Source organism: Gorilla gorilla, chromosome 6 (genome assembly GCF_029281585.2).
Source record: "Gorilla gorilla gorilla isolate KB3781 chromosome 6, NHGRI_mGorGor1-v2.1_pri, whole genome shotgun sequence".
In the NCBI taxonomy this organism is placed as follows: Eukaryota; Metazoa; Chordata; class Mammalia; order Primates; family Hominidae; genus Gorilla; species Gorilla gorilla.
Window position 1 is genome coordinate 158,760,645 of NC_073230.2, and position 22,744 is coordinate 158,783,388.

A 22,744-nucleotide genomic window follows, 5' to 3' on the forward strand; every position below is an offset into this window, starting at 1 on the left:
AGTGTCCACAGGGACTCTTAATCAGTTTCTGGCATAGAAGGATCAGGAAGCGTTGATCTGGGGGAAACATGAGGATTGGTGGTGGTCCTGCTGAGGTGCTGTCCGAGTCCAGGAGAGAGATGTGGGAATGTAGTTGAGCCCAGGTTCACAGGAGGCTCTGTGCCTGGCTCCTGAGGGTGAGAAGTGGGGCTGGAGGCCAGGTGCAGTGGCCCACGCCGATAATTCCAGCACCTTGGGAGGCCAAGGTGGGAGGATTGCTTGAGGCCAGGAGTTCAAGACCAGCCTGGGCAACATAGAGAGACCCCATCTCTTAAAAAAAAAATTAAAAATGTAGCTGGGCGTGGTGGCGCATGCCTGTGGTCCCAGCTCCTCAGGAGGCTGAGATAGGAGATCACGAAAGCTTAGGAGGTAGAGGCTGCAGCAAGCTATAAGCATGCCACTGCACTCCAGCTGACAGATCCTGTCCTCAGCCCCCCAAAAAAGCAGAAAAAAGATGGGACTGGAGAGTGGGGGTCCCAGCAAGTGAACTGAGAAGGGGCAGAGTCTGCACCCTGAGCCCAGAGCAGCTTCCCTCCTCCTTGTGAGCCCTCTTCTGCCCACCTAGTTTCTCAGACCTAACCCAGGCTCCTCGACCCTCCCCAGCCCTGCCAGTAAAGGCCTTTGCACAAATGGCCTGTCCTGTTCCCCCTCCACAGAGGTGTTGGGTTGGACGCCCTGGACTTCCTGGTCCTCCTGCTCCCAAAACTGCCTTGCCCCGGGAGGGGGCCCTGGCTGGCGCAGTCGTTCCTGACTCTGCCCCAGCCCTGGGGATTCATCCTGCCCAGGAGACGCCACCCAGGAGGAGCCCTGCAGCCCCCCTGTATGCCCAGGTATTCCCCCTTGGGCCCAGGGGTGGCTGGGATGCTGGGGTGGGATGAGGAGCAAAGAAGAATGCCCCCTTGAGCCGGTTCTAGACATCTGGGAGGGGCCAAGGGTTGGAGCAAACCTGGCTGTTGTCCTTAAGCCTCTCCCACCCCAGCCATTGCACAGGAAGCCAGCCTGAGTGGTAGATGTAGGTGGGGGCTGGAGGCTGCAGTTAAGACCCTACAAGCTACACAGCTCCAGCCACACGATGCCCTATCCTGGACTGTTTCTGCCATGCCGGTGTCTGTAACTCTGGATTGGGCTCTTCCTGGCAGTGCCAAGCGTCTGGGGTCTGTGGGCTCCCTGGTCCACTTGCTCAGCCCCCTGTGATGGAGGCATCCAGACACGTGGGCGCAGCTGCTCCAGCTTGGCTCCAGGGGCCACCACGTGCCCAGGACCCCACAGTCAGACCAGGGACTGCAACACGCAGCCCTGCACAGGTACCAGACTCCCTGCCTATTTTCCAGCAGGCCTCCCTGGCCCAGCTCCTGGGGATTTTGACCTTTTCCCCACCCTCACCTTCGCCCATCACTGCCCTCTGACTCCAGGCCAGGTAATGCCTGGAGCTCAGGGAGCCTGGGATTTCCTGTGTCTCCTCTAGCTCCCTGCCTCTCCCACCTGCCACCGGGGACCAGGTCCCAGCAGCTGTGGCCCCTCAGCCCTTTGCTCTTCTTTGGTGGAGGCAGGCCCCCTTCCCCAGAGAACGGGCTCCCCGAGGGAGGCAGACTGGCCTTCCTCAGGGCAGAACACACTCAGGGCCAGAATCGTGGGGGAGCAGAGCTCGCACTTTGAAGCCCCTGGCCCCTTCCTTACTCTCCCTTGTCCTCTGAGGGCTCCTCCTATCCCAGATGACTGGAGTCCTCATGGTCTGTTCTCAAGAATATTTGTATTAAAGTAGAGCAAAGCCATGGCTGTGTCCTGGTGCCATCCCAGACACTGGAGCAAAGCTGTGAGGGTAGGGGCAGGAGGGGTGGCTTCTCTGGCACAGTCCTGCCCAGTAGGCTGCCGTCCCATGCCCTGCTTGCAGGTTCCCTTCCGCCCCTCTGCCTCCCTTCCCTTCCCATCCCTTCCCGTCCCTCCTGCCCCTGCTGAGACTTGCTTTGTCTTCCTATCCAGCCCAGTGCCCAGAGAACATGGTGTTCCGCTCAGCAGAGCAGTGTCACCAGGAGGGGGGTCCTTGCCCTCGGCTATGCCTGACGCAGGGCCCCGGGATAGAGTGTACGGGCTTCTGCGCCCCCGGCTGCACCTGCCCCCCTGGTCTCTTCCTGCACAATGCTAGCTGCCTGCCCCGCAGCCAGTGCCCCTGCCAGCTGTACGGGCAGCTCTATGCATCAGGAGCAATGGCTCGCCTGGACTCCTGCAACAACTGGTGGGTCACAGCGTGGGGGCAGTGTGGGAGAGGGGCCGGGGATCTAGAGGTGGGCAGGCGTGGGCTCCCTCTCACAAGCACACCCCGTGGTGGGGTGCTCCGTTCCCCAAACACAACACAGCAGCCACGGGTGCCAGGCAGGGTCCTGAGAATATTAGAGCGAGTGGTCATCCCCATTTGACTTATGGGAATATTGGGTCTCAGATCGATGGAGCGATTTATGATAGAACTAGAGATGGGAGAGGGTCTAACCTCTCATCACAGCTTTCTCTGGTTCTCTTTCCTGAATGTAATTTCATACCTGGGATCCACTTGATTTCTGTTCAGAAACATTCAAGTGCCCAGTACCCAAAGCTGACATCAGGACCTGCCAGCAGAGGGTGCTCCAAGCGATTTCCCTCTGTTTTCTTTTTCTTCACTTCATTTCCTTCATTCTTTTTTTGTTTGTTTGTTTGGTTTTTTTTGAGATGGAGTCTCACTCTGTCACCCAGGCTGGAGTGCAGTGGTGCGATCTCAGCTCACTGCAACCTCCGCCTCTCAGCTCACTGCAACCTCCACTTCCCGGGTTCAAGCAATTCTGCCTCATCCTCCCTAGTAGCTGGGATGACAGGCACCTACCACCATGCCAGGCTAATTTTTGTATTTTTAGTAGAGACGGGGTTTCACCATTTGGCCAGGCTGGTCTCCAACTCCTGACTTCAAGTGATCCACCTGCCTCAGCCTCCCAAATTGCTGGGATTACAGGCGTGAGCCACCGCGCCCGGGCCATTCTTCATTTCCCTCTTACTTTTCACTTTATATACCCTGCCCCTCCTTCGATTTCCTCCTTCTTTATTCTTCCTCCCTCCTGTGCTTTCTTTCTCACTTTTCGTCTCTCCGATCTTTTTCTGGGACCTCCAGTATTTAGTAATTAGGCTTTAAAACATGTATTGGAGACAACAGCAAGTGTGCAGAAGTACCCAGTTCTCCCTCCTAGGAGAACTCCAGCTGTCTCTAAATCCCTCCTACCTGGCCCTGGCCCTCGAGGTCATTTCCCAATAAATACAAATGGATGAGACCTTGGGACAAAGGACAGCGCAGCGCCTGGGCGCTGTGGGGCTCACTGAGGGTGCATCGTGAACTTCGCAGGGGACATGGGCAGCAAGCTTCACACCCCAGACCCTCGGGCTTGTCTTCTGCAGTGGTCTCAGCTGCTTCCCTGGGGGTAAGGGCTGACTGTGGCCATGATGGCCAGGTAGAGCCTCACTACCCCCCTTTCTCTGCAGCTCCTGTGTCTCCGGTGAGATGGCATGCACCTCGGAGCGCTGCCCAGGTACCCCCATGCTTGGGGCACGGGAATTGGGCAGTGGTGGGTCCTCAGGGACCATAGGGGACTTAGGCCCCTCCTGACATAAACTCCTGGGAGCTCAGTGGTGCCCAGGGAAGTTAGGGTATGAGAAGACTGACCTGGTTTCACACACACTGCCCTCCGCCCCCAACACGCCCTGGCAGTGGCCTGTGGCTGGAGTCCCTGGACCCCGTGGAGTCTCTGTAGCCGCAGCTGCAACGTGGGCATTCGGTGCTGCTTCCGGGCAGGCACTGCACCCCCAGCTGCCTTTGGGGGTGCTGAGTGCCAAGGCCCCACCATGGAGGCTGAATTCTGCAGCCTGCGGCCATGTCCAGGTGAGAGCTAGGACTGAGGTCCTGGGACCTCCTTAACCTTCCAGAGAGAAGCCAAGAAGACTCCCATCACCCCCCACCCTGAACCTCCAGAAAAGTGCAAGAGACTTCGTTAAGAGATGGCGCTAAGAGGTGGTCCCCAGAGACTCCTTGAGGGTCCATTCCCTAACAGGGCCCCTCCTCAGAATAGCCCCACCTTCTCCCTAGAGACCAGCCCAGTTCTAGGCTGAATCCTGGAGCCCCCCCAAGCAGGTGTGAGGCACCTTAAGTGGGATATGATGCTGCAGGTGAAGCGGTGGAGGGGTCCCCAGGGGTGTCTGGGTGGGAGGAGGAGAAGGTGGGGTGGGCATGGGAGGCAGGGCCTGTGGTGACCTGGGTACCACCCCCAGGTCCTGGTGGGGAGTGGGGCCCTTGGTCTCCGTGCTCCGTGCCCTGTGGTGGTGGCTACAGGAACCGCACCCGAGGCAGCGGCCTGCGCAGCCTCATGGAGTTTTCCACCTGTGGCCTGCAGCCCTGCGCAGGTGAGGCCTGCCCTGGGGACCCTCCAAGTCTCATTCTTACCAACCCAGGGCACTGTCAACCCCCTGTCTGCCACCCCAGCACAGCCCTGTCCCTCGGCCCTTGTGCAGTCCCCATGACCACCCCACCCATACCTAGAGCTGGTGTCTCTCCCAGGTTGGGAGCTCAGGGGAGAGCTGAGTGTTCTGGGGCTGGGCTGTCAATTTCTATGTCCCCAGGGCCAGTGCCTGGCATGTGTCCCAGGGACAAGCAGTGGCTGGACTGTGCCCAGGGCCCTGCCTCTTGTGCAGAGCTCAGCGCCCCAGGAGGGACTAACCAGACCTGCCACCCTGGCTGCCACTGCCCCTCTGGGATGCTTCTGCTGGTGAGTGTCCCCCTGCCTGCCCCCAGAGAGGCCTCTGTACAGCCTGGGGACCATGGGGTGGCAGGGAAGGGACAGGCGGGATCTGGACAGCGAAGAACAAAGGGTATGGGGCTAGAGACAGGGAGACCCTGCAAGGTTGAGGAAAGGGTACTGAACTCATGGGTTACAACTCAGCTCCGGCAGGAACCAGCAGGGGATCCTGGGCAGGTCTCATCCCTCTCCCCCTAATCTCTGTTTCCTCACTGGTAAAAATGGTGATAGGTCTAGAAGGTCTTTGTGAATTGTCCCTGCTCAAGTGCTCTGTCCACTATGTTATCACCAGTTATTTATCGAGCACCTACAGTATGTTTAGTCTCTGGCTGAGCTATTCTGTGGGGAAGGAGTAGTCTCTGCCCTCAAGAAGCATCCAGTCTGGGGAAACCAGACCCAGAGTCCCTAAAATGAAGCTAGAACCATCAGATGGGCAGGAAGTGAGCTTTGCACATTGTGGAGTGGAGTGGAGTGGGCTGGGTCAGCCATGGAGGGCTCCCTGTAGGAGGTGATCCTGACTTGAATATCAGAGATTGGAGGGTGTGGAGAGTAGGGAGGCATGGAGGGCTTCCTGAAGGAGGGGGTCCTGCACTTGAAGATCCAAGATTGGAGAGCAGAGAGGTGGCCACTCTAGTCAGAGGGTGGTGGGAATTGGGGCTAGGAAATGCCGGCTGTGTGGTGGGATTGAACAAAGCCGTGGGGTGAGCTGTGGGGTGTGGTTAAGGGACACGTTGTAATCATATCTGAGTCCAAATCAGGCTCTTTTACTGGTAGCCCTGCAAGCTTGGGGATAGTATTCCGGTGCCTCAGTTCCTTCCTTTGTAAAATTGGGGTAAAATTACAGCCAGTCACAGGAGTCAGTGAGACGGTGCAGGGAAAGTGCTTCCCAGGCCCTGGCCCGTAAACTTCAGTGCGTTCGACTTTGAATCATGCGCCGCAAGACAGTTGTTTCTTTTAAATCTGAAGGACTTCTGTCCAGATTCCCTGTGCACAATGTTTTTCTGTTTTTATTTTGTTGATGAAAATGTGTCTTTTCCTACCATTGCTGTACAAATTGCACATGTCATGTTTTCATGGCTGACTTCATGGGGATTCGACAGTTCAGTCTCATGTCCTGCAATTTTTAAGATGGTCTTTTTCTCCTAGAAATTGGAGGGTCCACGTCCCCACGTCCCCACGGCCCCCAAGCCGATGGTCCTCATTTGCCTGGCGGGAGGGCAGTGGGGAGAGCTGCATGTCTGTGGAAGGAGAGTGGCTGGCTTTTAAGGGGGAGCTTGAGGATTGCATGCTGGCTCTGACCGGGGTGGGGAGCCCAGGCCCAGCCTATCTGGAGCCAGAAGATGATAGAGGGTTTCGATTCCAGAACAACGTGTGTGTGCCCACCCAGGACTGCCCCTGTGCCCACGAGGGGCACCTCTACCCCCCGGGCAGCACTGTGGTTCGTCGTTGTGAAAACTGGTGAGACACCGCCCCCATCCCATTATGGCCCTGTGACCTCCGATGACCTGCTGTCCCTCCTCAGAGGCAGGGACTTTGGCTCCAGTCGGGGACAGACACACATGTGCCCCCCACCCCCAGCCCCTCGGCACAGCCGTCCAGCTCTCTGAGGCTGCACCCTCCTGCGCCCCTCCCTCCCCCTGTCCCCCACCTGTCTTCCCTCTCCCCACCTGTGTTAGCCTCCTGGGGCTGCTGCCACCGAGTGCCATGCACTGGGGAGCTAGAGCAGCGGCCCCTGATGGTCTCACAGATCCTGGAAGCCCAGGATCAAGGTGTTGGCGGGTGGGCTCCTTCTGAGGGCTGCAAGGGAGACTGTTCAAGGCCTTACTCCTCTTCTGGGAGTTTGCTGGAAATCTTTGGCACTCCTTGGCCTGTAGGTGGCCTTCTCCCTGTCTCTTCATGTCATCTTCCCTCATTTTCTCTTCTTATAAAGGACATAAGATGCATTAAAACTAGGGCCACCTCAGTGACCTCCTTTTAACCCGATCACCTCTGTACAGACCGCATCTCCAAAGAAGCTCCCATTCCCAGGGACTGGGGGCCAGGACTTGAACTTGAGGGTTTGGGGGGCCACAATGCAGCCCATAGACCAACCAACCCTCTGCTGCTCCCCACAGCTCCTGTGTCTCCGGGCTCATCGCCAACTGCAGCTCCTGGCCTTGTGCGGAGAGTAAGGAAGCGTCCCCACTTCTGACTTGCACCTTGGCTCCCCCATCCTTCGGCTGCAGGAGTGGGCCAGGGCTGAGACTGGGGGAGGAAAGTCATCAGGAGAGATGGGGGGCAGAGGCACCATGCTCCATCTTCAGCCTGTCCAGCCTGTGCCTGTCCCCCTCCTGCCTGCCCGCCTCCTGGATATCCCCTAGGTGAGCCCACGTGGTCACCCTGGACCCCTTGGAGCCAGTGTTCAGCCTCCTGCGGGCCTGCCCGGCGCCATTGGCGCCGGTTCTGTGCCAGGTCCCCCAGTGCAGTGCCATCCACCATGGCTCCGCTGCCCCTGCCAGCCACCCCCACACCTCTCTGCTCAGGCCCCGAGGCTGAAGAGGAGCCATGTCTCCTGCAGGGGTGTGATCGTGAGTGCCTGCCTGCCCTGCCCGCCTGGACCCTCCTGGGGAGCCCAGGGTGGTGCCCACTGTACGCTGTGGATGCTGCTGCCTTGTACCAGCTGCGCCCTGGCCCCAGCCAAGCCCCTCCTCACTCCTTCCTCTGCTGTGTCCCCAGGAGCTGGGGGATGGGGTCCATGGGGGCCCTGGTCCCACTGTAGCCGGAGCTGTGGGGGAGGCCTGCGGAGCCGGACCAGGGCCTGTGACCAGCCCCCACCCCAGGGCCTGGGGGATTACTGCGAGGGGCCACGGGCACAGGGGGAGGTCTGCCAGGCTCTGCCCTGCCCAGGTACCTGCCAGGGATGGGGATGGGGGTGGGGGTCAGGGACAGAGGAAGGGGAGTTAGAGGAAGCATTCCAGGGAGAGAGGCCAGGGTGGATGGCCCCACACAGTTCTCAGCCCATCCTGTTTGCCCTCAGTGACCAACTGCACTGCCATTGAAGGGGCCGAGTATAGCCCCTGTGGCCCTCCGTGCCCTCGCTCCTGTGATGACCTAGTGGTGAGTCCCAGCTCCCTTGGCACTGCCACCTGACCCAAGGCCCACTTTGCGGGAGGGCAGGGTGTGGATTTGGGCTCACGGCCTCTTTTGCTGGGGCCTGGACAGCCCAGCACAGGAAGGCACGGGTGGGGGCCCTGGTTTCAGTTCACAGAGCATGCCAGGGGGGCCTGGGCAGCACAGTACAGGAAGGCATGGGTGGGGGCCCTGGTTTCAGTTCACGGAGCATGCCAGGCCACCCCAGAGAGACACCAGCCTCGCTCCGCACAGAGCCAGCCTCACCTGACAGCCTTTGTCTGTAGATCAGACATTTCTCACATTAAAGCGTTATGACAAAAATGGTATAAACACAAACGAAGGGGGAAATCATCTCCTGAACCCCACGAGCACGTTGGTGTCTAGACCTGCATCTGTGTGTGGGTGGGGGAGTGGCGGGGGGTGGGAGAAGCAAACACAGGTTACCACGGAGCCCACATTCTGGGCTGAGCAAGACAGACACGCATGAAAGAGTGGTCACAGTAGGGGCCGTGAAGAATGAGGTGGGGCTTCGAGGCCTTGGGTGTGGAGGTGCTGAGGGAGGTGGGGAGAGGGAGGAGAAAGAGGAGGGTCTAGAAAAGAAGAGAAGGTCGTTGCGGGCAGTGCCTGCTCCCAGCCGCCCCAGGACCTCCCAGCTCCTTCCCAAACTGCCCCCTCGCCCAGCCAGCTCCCCAAGTTCTAGAGAGGTCTGGGGCATGCCCCAGCTTCCAGGCCATGAGTCCAGGTCACCCGCTGGAATTGGGGTTTTACATCTGGGAACACCTAGCTCCAAATCCCTGCCCCAGGGAGCCAAAGGGAACCTCCTCAGCTGCTCCTCCCTCCCCTCCACCCTCAGTGAGGGGCCAACCTCAGTGCAAGCTGCAGGGCTAGCTGGGTCCCCTTCCTGCCTTTCTCATCTGCACTACCAGGCGTACTCTGTTTAAAACGTGAGGCCTCTGTCACACTTTCCTCCCCAGCCCCTTGTTCCATCGTCTTCCCTGCACAGCTTTCCTTTTTCTGCTGATGGCCCCCACTTACTGTCCCCCAGCACTGCGTGTGGCGCTGCCAGCCTGGCTGCTACTGCCCACCAGGCCAGGTACTGAGTTCCAACGGGGCCATCTGCGTGCAGCCTGGTCACTGCAGCTGCCTGGACATGCTGACCGGGCAGCGGCACCATCCGGGTGCTCGGCTGGCAAGGCCTGACGGCTGCAACCACTGGTAAGGGGCCCTCGCCGTGGTGGGAGGCAGAGATGCCAGCAGGAGTTGCCCCACTTCATCCCATTATCTCGAGCTCTCTGGAGTCTCTGCAGATGGTCACATTTGCCCCCCACAATCCCTGAGCAGATGTGGGGCAGGCACCATGACCCGCGTCTGATAGGCGAGGATGCTGAAGCTGACCCTGTGTGTCTGCAGGGGCTGGGCATGTGCTCGGCGGCAGGAGGGGTCTGGGCAGGAGGAGTGACAGATACGGCATTCACAACCCATCTGACCACAGAGTTGGCTCCAGGGTACCTGCAGTCCTTCCCCAAGAGTAGGCATCTCTTGCCCTGCCCTGCCCTGGGAGCCACACGCAGAGTCGCCCTTGCCAGGAAAATTCCACCCAGTGCACAGGTCAGGCTTCAGTGAGGTCTGAGAGGGCCCCTCTAAGTCCAGGGAGATGCCGACTCTGGCCTCTGACCTCCACACACATCATGTCACTCTCTCAAGGGACAGTTCCCAGGCCATCAGTCATGGACCTGGTCAAGGTGGCGGGTCCGAATGGGGGACAGGCATGGCAGGAGGGTTGCGAATCCCTCAGGATGCCCTTCGGTGACCACCCTCTCTGCTTTCTTCCTGCGTAGACTGCGGGGGTGGCCAGAGTCTGCACCCCTGTGGGCAGCCCTGCCCCCGCTCCTGCCAGGACCTGTCCCCTGGGAGTGTGTGCCAGCCAGGCTCTGTGGGCTGCCAGCCCAGTTGTGGGTGCCCCCTGGGCCAGCTCTCCCAGGACGGGCTGTGCGTGCCCCCAGCCCACTGCCGCTGCCAGTACCAGCCTGGAGCCATGGGTGAGTGCCTCCCCTCTCCCCCAGCCCCCAGCACTGCAGTGCCACCTGTCTGGCCCCTGTGCCGCTGCCCCGGGGACCCAGCCTGGGGCTGCAGAACAAAAATGAGCGATTACCAGCTCTCCAGGCCTTCGTGTCCCTCGATTCCCCTCCCAGGGCTGGTCTGGTTGGAGTGTCCACCTCCCTTGTTCAGGACACAGGGTGCCATGCGGTGGAGGCAAGAGGGTGGGGAGTAGAAGACCATGGGGTGGGAGGAGGGATGGATGGGGGGAGCTGAGCTGTCTGGAGCCCCCACCCTCCCTCCTGTGCCCCTCAGGGATCCCTGAGAACCAGAACCGCTCAGCAGGGTCTAGGTTTAGCTCCTGGGAGAGCCTGGAACCCGGAGAGGTGGTCACTGGGCCATGTGACAACTGGTAAGCCAAGAGAAGTGGGGGCGGGGAGGCGCATAGAGCCCAGGAGGGGAGCCCTCAGGGGATGGGGCTGGTCCTGTCTCTGAAGCCCCCTCCTTTGTCCCCAGCACCTGTGTGGCAGGCATTCTGCAATGCCAGGAGGTGCCTGACTGCCCGGACCCTGGGGTGTGGAGCTCTTGGGGCCCTTGGGAAGACTGCAGTGTTTCGTGTGGGGGCGGGGAGCAGCTGCGCTCCCGGTGCTGTGCTCGTCCTCCCTGCCCAGGGCCTGCCCGCCAGAGCCGCACATGCAGCACACAGGTCTGCAGAGGTGAGCGCCAGCCCGGGGCTAACCCCACTCTGACCTTTGAGTCCCATCCTGGCCTTTGACCCTGACTCATGGGTGCCTTTTGGCCTCTCCCTCCCCACCCCCACCTGTCCCCCAGTGCCCTCCCACCAGCGATGGACAAGTGAAGGAGGACTCAGCCAGGCTGTGGGAGCCTGTGGGAGGGGGCGCTGCCCAGGGCGGGGGGATGGGCAGGTGAAAGGCACTCCCTGAGGTGGTCAGTGAGGGCCGGGGCCGGAGCAGGTGCTGATGTGGCTGCTGCCTCAGAGGCAGGCTGCCCGGCTGGCCGCCTGTACCGTGAATGCCAGCCTGGCGAGGGATGCCCCTTCTCATGTGCCCACGTCACGCAGCAGGTGGGCTGCTTCTCCGAGGGCTGCGAGGAGGGCTGCCACTGCCCCGAGGGCACCTTCCAGCACCGCCTGGCCTGTGTGCAGGTCAGAACCTGTCCACCCCACAGCCCTCCCTGCCCTCCCTTCGCCTGTCCCCTCTGTCATGTCTGTCACTTTTGCAGACCCTGTCATCCCTGGGCAGGCCCCTAAGCAGCATACAGGCTGGTGAGGCCAGCCGAGGCCTCTGCTGACAGCGTCGGGGGCAGGCAGAGTTAGACGCAGCCTCCCGGGGTCCCTGGTTCCCTGGGAATGGGGAACACCTGCCGCCTCTGGACTTGCCTGGCCTCTGTTCCTGACTGGCACATCTCCCAGCCCTGCTGGAGCTCACACCCACCCCTGTATTTCCCGCCCACCCCTCAACCTGGCAGGGAGGGGCAGTTTCCTGCCAGGTTCCCATGTTCCCCAACCTCACTGGCCCAGCCTCACCTCCCTGTCCTCCACTGTGGGGCGTGGGTCTTCACTGCCCCTCTCTTGCCTGTCACATGCTTGTGGGGACAGTGCCCCTCACCTTCACTCCCCTTGGCCCCACCTGGTACCCGCTGGGCATCCCAGTGGCAGCCGGGGCCCAGCTCTGCTCTGCTGAGCCTGACGGGCACACAGGGATCCCTTTCCTAATCCTAAAGCCGGCTGCCCAGTGGCCACTCCTGAGCCAGAGTTCCAGGATGCCATGTTCAGGAGGGACCAGAGCAGCCACCTGGTCTCACCTCCTAGACCTAGAGATGGTGACAGTGAGCCACAGAGAGGGGAGGGGACACACCGAGGTCGCACACAGCAGCAGAGCCAGACCCAAACCTAACGTCCCGATTCCTGGCTGAAGCTCTTTCTGCCCCCCGCATCATGTGTGAGCCTGTGAGGGTCTGTGTTGGTGCCTCCTTGTGTCCTGCTGGGCGCTCTGTGTGGGGAAGCCAGGTCAGGCCAAGCCCTGGCCATGCCCCTCTCATAGTGTGCTCATGCCCCTGATGGGGGTGAACAGCCCCCTGCTCCTGGAAATGCTTTCCTGGAGCCTGGAGCCCTCTTCCGGGTCCTCACACTGTCCCTCCCCAAGTCTCTCCAGGGGATGTGCACAGCCCCGGGTGCGTGGCTGGCCTGTGCTGTGATGCTGCCTCCTCTGCCCCACTCTCCCAGGAGTGCCCTTGTGTGCTGACAGCCTGGCTGCTGCAGGAGCTGGGAGCCACCACAGGTGACCCTGGTCAGCCCCTGGGGCCTGGAGATGAGCTGGACTCGGGCCAGACACTTCGTACAAGCTGTGGTAACTGGTGAGGGGGATGGTGAGGGTGGGGACTGGGCTGGGGAGGGTCAGGGAGATTTTCAGTGGAGGGAGGGGTTAGAGGGTAAGAGGACAGGGACCGGGAACCCCAGTCTACCCTCTGACCCCACCTGGGCTGGGCTAACCTGGCTCTTCCCCCAGCTCGTGTGCACACGGGAAGCTGTCTTGCTCCCTGGACGACTGCTTCGAGGCCGATGGTGGTTTCGGTCCCTGGAGTCCGTGGGGCCCGTGCTCCCGCTCCTGTGGAGGGCTGGGCACCCGTACCCGCAGCCGCCAGTGTGTGCTCACCATGCCCACCCCCAGTGGTCAGGGCTGCCGGGGGCCCCGCCAGGACCTCGAGTACTGCCCCAGCCCAGACTGCTGTGGTAAGGACAGGAGGAAGGTGGTGGGCAGGGCTGGGGTCAGGATGGCACTGGACAGACGTCTAGGAGGCCTTATTGGAGGAGGCAGTATCTGAGGGGTTTTGAGGGAGGGAGGGAACTTTGACCAGCATTGGAAGGAAAGGAACGGCTTGAGCAAAGGCCTTGATCCTGCAAGGAAGTGCTGTGCTTGGGGCCTGGGTGTCCGCAGGAGCTCAAGCTGAGGAAGGCTGGACTAGATAGCCGTGAGCCCGCAGTGCCAGCTGCCAGCCTTAGGCGTGGTCCCGGTGCGCTGTGGGTACCAAAACATTTCTGAGTGGGGTTTCCTTTGGCACAGGGGCTGAAGAGTCCACGGTGGAGCCAGTGACAGGCCTTCCAGGTAGCTCCAGACTCCCTGTACCTCTGCCTCATGGCCTCCCTGTGGGAAGAGCAAGCCCAGGGACCCCTCCCCGCTTCCCCCTCCCCTGCTTCCTGGAGAGGCTGAAGCTCAGGGCCGTCTCATCACAAGGCACCCTCCCCAATCCCTCCCCCAGGTGGCTGGGGCCCGTGGTCCTCCTGGTTCCCCTGCTCCAGAAGCTGCACGGACCCTGCTTGCCCTGCATGGCGCAGCCGCACCCGCCTCTGCCTGGCTAACTGCATCATGGGGGGCCCATTACAGGAGCGCCCCTGCAACCTGCCCTCATGCGCAGGTGTGCCTTCCAGCCTCAACCTCTGATCCCAGCCACCACCCTCAGACAACTCATTGTAACCCCCAGTTCCCAATATCTAATACCCCTCAGGTAATCATTGGTTTCTAGTGTTGACATCTCATTTCAAATCAGTGTCTGACTCCGGGCTCTGGATCCTCTTTGCCAACTCCAGCAGATGCTGGGGAGCCCAACTTCCAGCACATTCCTTGTTCTCTGGTGTGTGTACTGAACTCTCCACCCGCCCCAAGGTCCCACCCAAATCCCTCCGCAGCCCTGTAAGTCTGGGATTACTGTCCCTGATGAGAAAAGGGGATAGTGAGGCCCAGTTGTCAAAACCACACAGCAGTCAGTGTCAGATCCAGAATGAGAGCCCAGAGCTCTGGACGAGGTCACTGCTGGCCTGGGTGGTGGAGGTCCACCCTTGAGCTGGGAGCAGAGAGGAAAGGCTGGGCAGGTGTCATGCAGCCGGGACTGGCTGCAGCTCCACTTTGTGTCACAGAGCTGCCCGTGTGCCCTGGCCCTGGCTGTGGGGCTGGGAACTGTTCCTGGACCTCCTGGGCCCCGTGGGAACCTTGCTCCCACAGCTGCGGGGTGGGCCAGCAGTGCCGCCTGCGGGCATACCGTCCCCCTGGGCCCGGCGGGCACTGGTGCCCCAACATCCTTACTGCCTACCAAGAGTGCCGCTTCTGCAACCTGCGAGCCTGCCCAGGTGAGGCAGCTGGGGGAGACCAGGGCATGCCCCAGGCCCTGCCCCTGGAAGGCCCCTGGCATCAGTGCCCCCTCCCAGGCACCCAGCCTACCTGAATGTGGCACTTTCATCTCTCGCACCAGACCCTGACCTGGGCTCGTGGGATAGGTGGGGGCCCCTGCCTGAGCCGACCCCTCAGGTGGCCGTTCTCTTTCCCACAGTGCCCGGGGGCTGGTCACGCTGGAGTCCCTGGTCCTGGTGTGACCGCAGCTGTGGGGGAGGCCAATCCCTGAGAAGCCGCAGCTGCTCAAGCCCCCCATCCAAGAACGGGGGAGCCCCCTGTGCTGGGGAGCGGCACCAGGCCCGCCTCTGCAATCCCATGCCTTGTGGTATGGCAGTGGTGACAGTCCTGTCCTACCCTTATTTGGCTCCACTCTGCATGGGGCCTGGCTGCTACCTCATGGGCCAGTTTGGAAACTGAGCCCTCTGGGTGGAGGGCTGGGCCTGGCATTGGGCAAGGATACCCTGAGCATGTCTGTCGTCTGTGCCAAGGCCCAAGGATCCACCCTGGCCACCCCAACCCACAGGAGAGCTCCTCCTTTCAGCTTTCCCACCCCCGAGGTGGGAAAGAGCCACCAGCCCTGTCACGATTTTTGGAGGCTTTGACAGTGGCACTTTTAGGAGCGGGTGTGGCACTCGTGGGTGGTGGATGGAGCCAGCGGCTGTAGCTGAGCCTGTGCCTCCTCCCATCACCCCCAAGCTTCAGCTCCTTCTTTAATTGGCCCTCAACAGCCCCATGGCATGGGTTCCCCCGGGGCTCCCCTCCTCTATCCCCACCCATCCTCTGGGTGGACACAAAAGAGGCTCCAGGTGACATTATTGGCTTTTGAGACCTACAAATTTAGTCCAGCTCCACAAACATTTACTGGGTACCGGGTAGGTGCTGAGAACTCACAGGAGGTGAGAGGAACTCACTGTCTACCTAGAATGTCCCAATTCCAGAGTCTTCCCGAGTCTCCCGTGTTTCAGTGGGCACCAGCCTGGGGGATGGGATGGGTCCTGTAGCTTTATGGAGGTAGGGAGTCCCCAGTAGGGTAGAGGGAGGGTTTCTGAGCCCTGGGCCCTCCTGACTCTGGGCCCTCCATCTGTTCAGAGGCCGGCTGCCCAGCAGGCATGGAGGTGGTCACCTGTGCCAACCGCTGCCCCCGCCGCTGCTCAGACCTCCAGGAGGGAATTGTGTGTCAGGACGACCAGGTCTGCCAGAAGGGCTGCCGCTGCCCAAAGGGCAGGTGCTGCCCTATCCTTCAGGAGTGTCAGGGTGGCTGTGTGGGAAGGTGGGGCCAGGGGTGCAAGCTCCAGCCCTTGCCCCACAGGGTCCCTGGAGCAGGATGGTGGCTGCGTGCCAATTGGGCACTGTGACTGCACCGATGCCCAGGGCCACAGCTGGGCCCCGGGGAGCCAGCACCAGGATGCCTGCAACAACTGCTCATGCCAAGCTGGGCAGCTCTCCTGCACGGCTCAGCCCTGCCCGCCTCCCACCCACTGTGCCTGGAGCCGCTGGTCAGCCTGGAGTCCCTGCAGCCACTCATGCGGGCCCGGAGGGCAGCAGAGCCGCTTCCGGTACGGGGCTGGCAGGGCTAGATGTCCCTTCTGCCACCCAGGGCCTCACTCTGCAAGGCGCAGTCTCCCTTCTGACAGAGTTCCTGGGTCCTGCTCTCACCAGCGACAGCACCACCCCAGGCCCTGGGCCAGCTCTGTCCCTGGTTACCCTGGCTTTTCCTCAGCTACCCCCATGCCCACCTTGAGGTGTCCCATCAGGGCGTCTCATCAGGAGACAGAGAAGGGATGACGGGCCTGAACCATCTCTCACCTCCTCTGCCCTGGCCCCACCCAGGTCCTCCACGTCGGGCTCGTGGGCCCCAGAGTGTCGGGAGGAGCAGTCCCAGAGCCAGCCCTGCCCTCAGCCCTCGTGCCCACCCCTGTGCCTGCAGGGCACTCGCTCCCGCACCCTGGGGGACAGCTGGCTGCAGGGGGAGTGCCAGCGGTGGTGAGTGCAGGGCAGGGAGGGGGGCTGGGACCGCCCTGCTGGAGAGCAGAGTCCTGAGTCCCGGCTCTTTCCCAGCTCCTGCACCCCGGAGGGTGTGATCTGCGAAGACACGGAGTGTGCAGGTCTGGGCTGCCTCCGGATCCCCGCCTCAGCCACCCTTCTAGCCTCATGCCTTGCCCGCCATGTGCTCTGTGTCTCATTTTCTCCCACCTTACTTAACTGCCACTCCCTGGGCCACCATGCAGGTCCCCACCCAGTCCTCTGGCCTTTGCTCCCTCCGCCTCCTCTGACCTCACCTGTGCCCTCCCACAGTGCCTGAGGCCTGGATGCTGTGGTCCTCCTGGTCCGACTGCCCTGTCTCCTGTGGAGGTGGAAACCAGGTCCGAACCTGGGCCTGCAGGGCCGCAGCCCCTCACCACAGGAGCCCACCCTGCCTGGGCCCTGACACCCAGACCCAGCCCTGCGGGCAGCAGCCTTGCCTAGGGCTGCTGGAGGCCTGCTCCTGGGGCCCGTGGGGGCCCTGTTCCCGCAGCTGTGGCCCGGGCCTGGCCTCTTGCTCTGGGTCCTGCCCCTGCCTGATGGCCAAGGCCGACCCCACCTGCAACGGCACCTTCCTCCACCTGGATACCCAGGGCTGCTACCCAGGGCCCTGCCCAGGTGAGTGTTCAGGGGAAGTGAAATCACCTCTCTACTTTTCCTACCTTGGGAGATTCAGAAAATAAATATGTTCCTAGTTCCCGGATGATCCCTTAAAATAAGCCTGCCCTGTCTGTGCCCCCATGTTTTGCTCAGTTCCTTTCCTCTTCCCACCATCTCTTCCCTCGGGGCCCTCCTTGTAGGGTGAGAGGGCGTCCAGCCAGCTGGGCCTTTCAGGCCCCTCTTGCCTGTTTCCTGTGCAGGGTCTCGGCAGGGCTGGGGTGAGAGGGAGGGCAGGCAGGGGAGAGGTGGGCTGACACACCCCTCTGGTCCCTAGAGGAGTGTGTGTGGAGCAGCTGGAGCAGCTGGATGCGCTGCTCTTGCTGGGTGCTGGTGCAGCAGCGCTACCGACACCAGGGCCCGGCGTCCCGAGGGGCCAGGGCAGGCGCCCCCTGCACAAGGCTGGATGGCCACTTCCGGCCTTGCCTTATCGGCAACTGCTCTGGTGAGGCTCCAGGAGCAAGAAACCAGGGAGCTGCGCAGGGCAGCAGCCACCAAGGGTCCCTGCTGGAACTCCCTGCTCCCCTCCCCTCACAGCCAATGTAGTGCCCCAAGACCTCAGAGCAGCTGCCTGTACCTGTGCCTGCGCCCGTGCCTGCCCTCACACCCAGCCGCTCCCCTGCTCCCCCCAGATACTCCCTCATCACAGCTGCGCCCCCAATCCCTCACCACAATTTGTCCACCCTGCAGCTGCCAGCCCGCCTGTGGCTTTGGCCCATGTAGCTGCCCTCTAGGAGGGTGTCTTGCCCAGCTCCTGCTGCGGCTGCCCTCCATCTCTGCCCCTCTGTCTCCCATCTCTGCCCCTCTGTCTCCCATCTCTGCCCCTCTATCTCCCATCTGCCAATTTCTGGAGCACCTGCCAGGCCCCTCACTCCTGCAGCCCCCTCTTCAGCTGCCTCCTCCAGGCATCTTTCTGGCTCTCCAAGGCCCAACCCATCCTGATCCTTCCCTGGAGGTGCCCACAGGTGCTGAGTGGATGCCAGATGGGGGACACTGGTCTGTTCCAACTTGCGGAGGGTGGGCATCTTGTACTCTCGCCAGGTGACCCCAAGGGCCTCAGTAGAACCACGCGGCATGTGCTCTGGGCTTTGGGAGTGATGTCTCTGGGCTGTTCCCCCACCAGCTTGCCTCTCCCCCATCTCCCCCAGAGGACAGCTGCATGCCTCCCTTTGAGTTCCATGCCTGCGGCTCCCCCTGTGCTGGGCTCTGTGCCACACACCTGAGCCATCAGCTCTGCCAGGACCTGCCACCGTGCCAGCCGGGCTGCTACTGCCCCAAGGTGAGAGCTGGGAGCTGGAGCAACTTCCAAGGAGAAGGGGGTCCTGTGCCCACACTCCTGCTCCTCCTCCTCTCTGTGATGTCCATGGTGGCCCCACCTCCTTCAAACCCCTTGGAACTCGGTGCCTCCTCCCAGCTTGCCATTCACTCGGCATCATGCATATGCACCTGCTGCAGGCGGGGCACAGTGCTGGGTGCTGGGATGACACGATGATCACTGCCCCATCTCTCCTTCCACCCAGGGGCTGCTGGAGCAGGCTGGGGGCTGCATTCCCCCGGAGGAGTGTAACTGCTGGCATACCTCAGCAGCGGGAGCCGGGATGACCTTGGCCCCTGGGGTCCACCTGCAGCTGGGCTGTAAGGAGTGGTGAGTGATGGTGGAAGGGAGACAGAGGGCTGGGGCCAGGGAATAGGGCAGGGAGGCCTGGGGGGCCCAGTCCAGCCTCAGGACAGAGGACCCTGAGATGCTAGTTTGCAGCTCCCTCATCTTGCCCCAAATCTGCCTAGGGGTCAGGTTACCGTTGCATGACCACCCCCACCCCCCAAAGGTCCTGGGCTGGGTCCTGCCTCCCTTAGTCTACCCTGACTACCCCCTCCCGCAGTGAATGCCGGCGTGGGGAGCTGCACTGCACCAGCCAGGGCTGTCAAGGTAACCCTGACCTATGGAGACAACAGTCCCCATTGCTTGGGACTGGGGGAGTTTCTGGGATGCAGAACTTTCAGTGCTAAGACGGGGACAGTCCCAGGCAAACCGGGATGGTGGGTCACCTTACCCTGCCCCCACACCACCCTCAGCCTTTCTGTTTCCAGCACTTCCTGGTCATGACCCTGAGCCCCTCCTGCCTGTCCACCAGGGTCTCTGGGCCCGGGGGCGGTCACTGGGAAGGGCACCCACACCCTGTCCTTCCAGGTCTTCTGCCTCTGAGTGAGTGGTCTGAGTGGTCGCCCTGTGGGCCCTGCCTGCCGCCCAGCGCCCTGGCCCCTGCCTCCAGGACTGCCCTAGAGGAGCGCTGGCTCCGAGACCCAACTGGCCTCTCCCCCACCTCGGCCCCGCTGCTGGCTTCAGAGCAGCACCGCCACCGGCTGTGTCTGGATCCTGCAACAGGGAGGCCCTGGACTGGAGCCCCTCACCTCTGCACCGCACCCCTCAGCCAGCAGCGCCTCTGCCCTGACCCTGGAGCCTGCCCTGGTAATGGGGAGAGGCAGAGGCCACGGGACAGGACGGGCCTGGAGTGCAGGTTGGGGGGACCTGGCCGGGAGGGGCTAGGCTATAGAGCACACTGACCTGCTACTCCTCCTGCTTGTCTCTAAGGCCTGCAGGATTTGAAGCTGGGGGTGGGGTCCAGGCAGCAGCTAGAAAGAGAAGCGGGAGAGCCTAGAGGGCTTTAAGGCCTGCCGGAGCGTTTGCAACGACAGAGCTCAAGGCTTGAGGGGGAGGCAAGAGGTGGGCCTGGGTACTGACTCCATCGTACCTTCCCCAGACTCATGCCAGTGGAGTCTGTGGGGGCCATGGAGCCCCTGCCAGGTGCCCTGCAGTGGGGGGTTCAGGCTACGCTGGAGAGAGGCAGAGACCCTCCGTGCAGGAGGCTGCCGGGGGCCATGGGCTCAGACAGAAAGCTGCAACAGAGGGCCCTGCCCAGGTAACTCCCATCCCTGCATCCAGAGGAGAGCCTGGGACAGGAACATCCGAGACCAAACCTGAGGGGAGAGTTGGCTCTGCCCCAGAGCCGTGCAGTGGAAGCGGGGGCCCAAGAGCGTCCCCAACACAGACTCCTATCATCTGGTCGTCAGGTGAGAGCTGCGAGGCCCAAGACACTGTATTCACCCTGGACTGTGCCAACCAGTGCCCACGCAGCTGTGCCGACCTCTGGGACCGCGTTCAGTGTCTGCAGGGACCCTGCCGCCCAGGTAGCCAGCAGGCCCCACCACCTAGCTGGGAGTTCCAGGAAAGCCTGGGCCTCCCCCAACTGCCTCCTGCTCCCAGAGAGTGTGTGATCTCGGGCAGGGGTGGGGGAAGTTCAGACTGCTGGGTCATGAGTGAAAGGGCAGGAAAGTGGTCACTTTCAGCAGCCAGCTCTGAGTCCTGCAAGGAGTGAGGGTCACTCAGGGCCACTGTTCCATGTGGATGCTCAGGTGGCTGTCAGGGTTACTCGGGTGGTACCCACACAGGCTAGAGTAGCCCCTTCCTGTGCATGGGCAGTGGGAGATACTGTGGAAACTAGGCTTTGGACTCGATCTGATTGCTGGGGGAGGATCCATTGTGTGAGCCCTGCCCGAGCACCCAATCTTGTTCCACCTCTTTACCCACACCCCTAGGCTGCCGCTGTCCCCCTGGCCAGCTGGTCCAGGATGGGCACTGTGTGCCGATCTCCTCTTGCCGCTGTGGCCTCCCCAGTGCCAATGCCTCTTGGGAGCTGGCCCCGGCCCAGGCAGTGCAGCTGGACTGCCAAAACTGGTATGGCTGCAGCCACGCCAGGGCTAAGGGAGCTTTGGGTGGAGGCATGGGGCAGGTCAGCCTTCGTCAGCATTGTTGGGGAGTGAGGGTTCTGTTCACCCTGACTGGAGCCCTTTGTGCTTACCCCTGTCCACAGCACCTGTGTCAACGGGTCCCTGGTGTGCCCACACCAGGAGTGTCCAGTCCTTGGGCCTTGGTCAGCCTGGAGCAGTTGCTCGGCCCCCTGTGGTGGGGGCACTATGGAGCGACATCGGACCTGCGAGGGGGGTCCTGGGGTGGCACCATGCCAGGCCCAGGACACAGAGCAACGGCAGGAGTGTAACCTGCAGCCCTGCCCTGGTAAGTGCCCTGGGCGGCAGGTGACTGACTCCCTCCATTGCTGCTGAGCCCAGGCCCTGCCCCAGCTGTGGGGGGTAGGTGTGGGGAGAGGAGGTCGGACCCAGGGCAGCTCCCTCCCTGGGACTGGAGATGCTGGGTCCCTCCCATCTCCCTACCTGTGTGCTCCCCACAGAGTGCCCCCCTGGCCAGGTGCTTAGCACCTGTGCCACCTCATGCCCGCGCCTCTGCTGGCATCTGCAGCCTGGTGCCATCTGTGTGCAGGAGCCCTGCCAGCCTGGCTGTGGCTGCCCTGGAGGGCAGGTGGGTATGGGGTGCTGTGTCCTGACTCCCTGTGGGGGAAGCCGGCAGGTGGGGAGGGAAGAGGCGGTGGTCTGAGTGTCACTGAGCCTGCCCTGCTGCAGCTGGTGCACAATGGCACGTGTGTGCCTCCCACTGCCTGCCCCTGCACCCAGCATTCTCTGCCCTGGGGCCTCACCCTGACCCTGGAAGAGCAGGCCCAGGAGCTACCCCCAGGGACTGTGCTCACCCGGAACTGCACCGGCTGGTGAGGGCCTGGCCCTGGGGTGGGGAGCAGGGATGAGGAAGGGTAGGGAGGAGGACATGGGAGGCGTCTGAGTGTGCTTCTGTCTTCCCAGTGTCTGCCACGGTGGAGCCTTCAGCTGCTCCCTCGTTGACTGTCAGGGTGAGATGTGGCTGTCCATGCCCTGCTGTACCTCCAAAGTCAAGGCCCGGGACTGGCACTGAGGAGGAGAGATGGACCCTGCTCACAGACTAGACAGAGTGTCAGGAAGCCCTCCCCTGTCTGTCCACACTGACCTCTCTCTAACTGGAGACCCAGCACCCCCTGCCGAGGGCTCCCTGGGCACTCAGTGTGGTCTGCCCCACTTGTGGGGGCATTCCCTAGCACACAGTATACACAGAGCCAGGGCTGTGATGCCAGGAAGTGGAAGGTTCTTTCCCTGCCAGTGAGGAAACTGAGGTCTGGAGGGCTGAGCGGAAATGAGGGGCCTGGCCTGGCAGCCCCCGGGCTGGTAGCATTTGCCCTGTGGAGTGCAGTGTTACCCCCATCTGATCAAGACCAAGGGCCCACCCACCGTGTTCCCAGCTCTGCCACGCTGGGCTCTGTGAATGCAGACATGCAGCATGGCCAGCCTCCGGGCAGACCACCCCCCCAGAACAGGCAGAGACAGGACACAGTCTCTAGGTCTCTGACAGGCAGGTAGAACCCCAGAGGGTGAGACATCAGTGCTGAGAATAGAGAGGCCGAGTGGACAGGATTGGTCAGGGAGGCTTTTCTGAAGGAGGTGAGACCTGGCCTGGGTCCAGCTAGTGTTTGGGTGGGTGGATAAGAAAGATCAGGAGGTGTGGTTGGAGGCTGCTGCGGCTAAGAAGGCAAGACGGGGACATGCGGGTGCTCAGCTTGGGAGGGGAGGAATCGAGGCTGGATCCAGGGCTAACCTGAAAGCTGGGTTGGATGGTCTTCCCTGGCAGAGTGCCCCCCTGGGGAAATGTGGCAGCAGGTGGCCCCGGGGGAGCTGGGGCTCTGCGAGCAGACGTGCCTGGAGATGAACGCCACAGAGACCCAGAGTAACTGCAGTTCAGCTCGAGCCTCGGGCTGCGTGTGCCAGCCCGGGCACTTCCGCAGCCAGGCAGGCCCCTGCGTCCTGCCTGCGAGTGCTGGCACCTCGGGCATCCCCGCCTGGTGAGACACCGAACCCCCTCTGCTACCACTCACCCATTCCTGACCCCAAGCCTCCCTATCTGTCTTTAACTCCACTGGCTCCTCCCCCTACTCAAGGCCATGCAGCAGCCGG

At 62.0% G+C, this 22,744-nt stretch overlaps 1 pseudogene across 1 annotated transcript in view; it reads left to right on the forward strand.

Moving 5' to 3' along the window:
- Positions 1-22,744, forward strand: part of LOC101130897 (SCO-spondin) — a 57,709-nt pseudogene that overhangs the window by 30,756 nt on the left and 4,209 nt on the right. Inside the window, exons 55-97 of the transcript XR_008667548.2 lie at positions 696-869; positions 1,179-1,343; positions 2,020-2,272; positions 3,538-3,584; positions 3,764-3,934; positions 4,321-4,452; positions 4,669-4,814; positions 6,208-6,302; positions 6,959-7,011; positions 7,205-7,411; positions 7,560-7,730; positions 7,861-7,940; positions 9,001-9,170; positions 9,308-9,395; positions 9,488-9,563; positions 9,794-9,994; positions 10,308-10,404; positions 10,509-10,708; positions 10,991-11,157; positions 12,238-12,368; positions 12,521-12,744; positions 13,076-13,117; positions 13,272-13,427; positions 13,927-14,136; positions 14,337-14,504; positions 15,269-15,400; positions 15,489-15,735; positions 16,010-16,162; positions 16,238-16,284; positions 16,475-16,819; positions 17,136-17,303; positions 18,007-18,137; positions 18,379-18,503; positions 18,739-18,785; positions 19,047-19,325; positions 19,618-19,776; positions 19,928-20,044; positions 20,453-20,591; positions 20,728-20,930; positions 21,103-21,230; positions 21,332-21,474; positions 21,566-21,612; positions 22,422-22,632. The product of XR_008667548.2 is annotated as an SCO-spondin (transcript). The remainder of the gene's footprint in view (positions 1-695; positions 870-1,178; positions 1,344-2,019; positions 2,273-3,537; positions 3,585-3,763; positions 3,935-4,320; positions 4,453-4,668; positions 4,815-6,207; positions 6,303-6,958; positions 7,012-7,204; positions 7,412-7,559; positions 7,731-7,860; positions 7,941-9,000; positions 9,171-9,307; positions 9,396-9,487; positions 9,564-9,793; positions 9,995-10,307; positions 10,405-10,508; positions 10,709-10,990; positions 11,158-12,237; positions 12,369-12,520; positions 12,745-13,075; positions 13,118-13,271; positions 13,428-13,926; positions 14,137-14,336; positions 14,505-15,268; positions 15,401-15,488; positions 15,736-16,009; positions 16,163-16,237; positions 16,285-16,474; positions 16,820-17,135; positions 17,304-18,006; positions 18,138-18,378; positions 18,504-18,738; positions 18,786-19,046; positions 19,326-19,617; positions 19,777-19,927; positions 20,045-20,452; positions 20,592-20,727; positions 20,931-21,102; positions 21,231-21,331; positions 21,475-21,565; positions 21,613-22,421; positions 22,633-22,744) is intronic.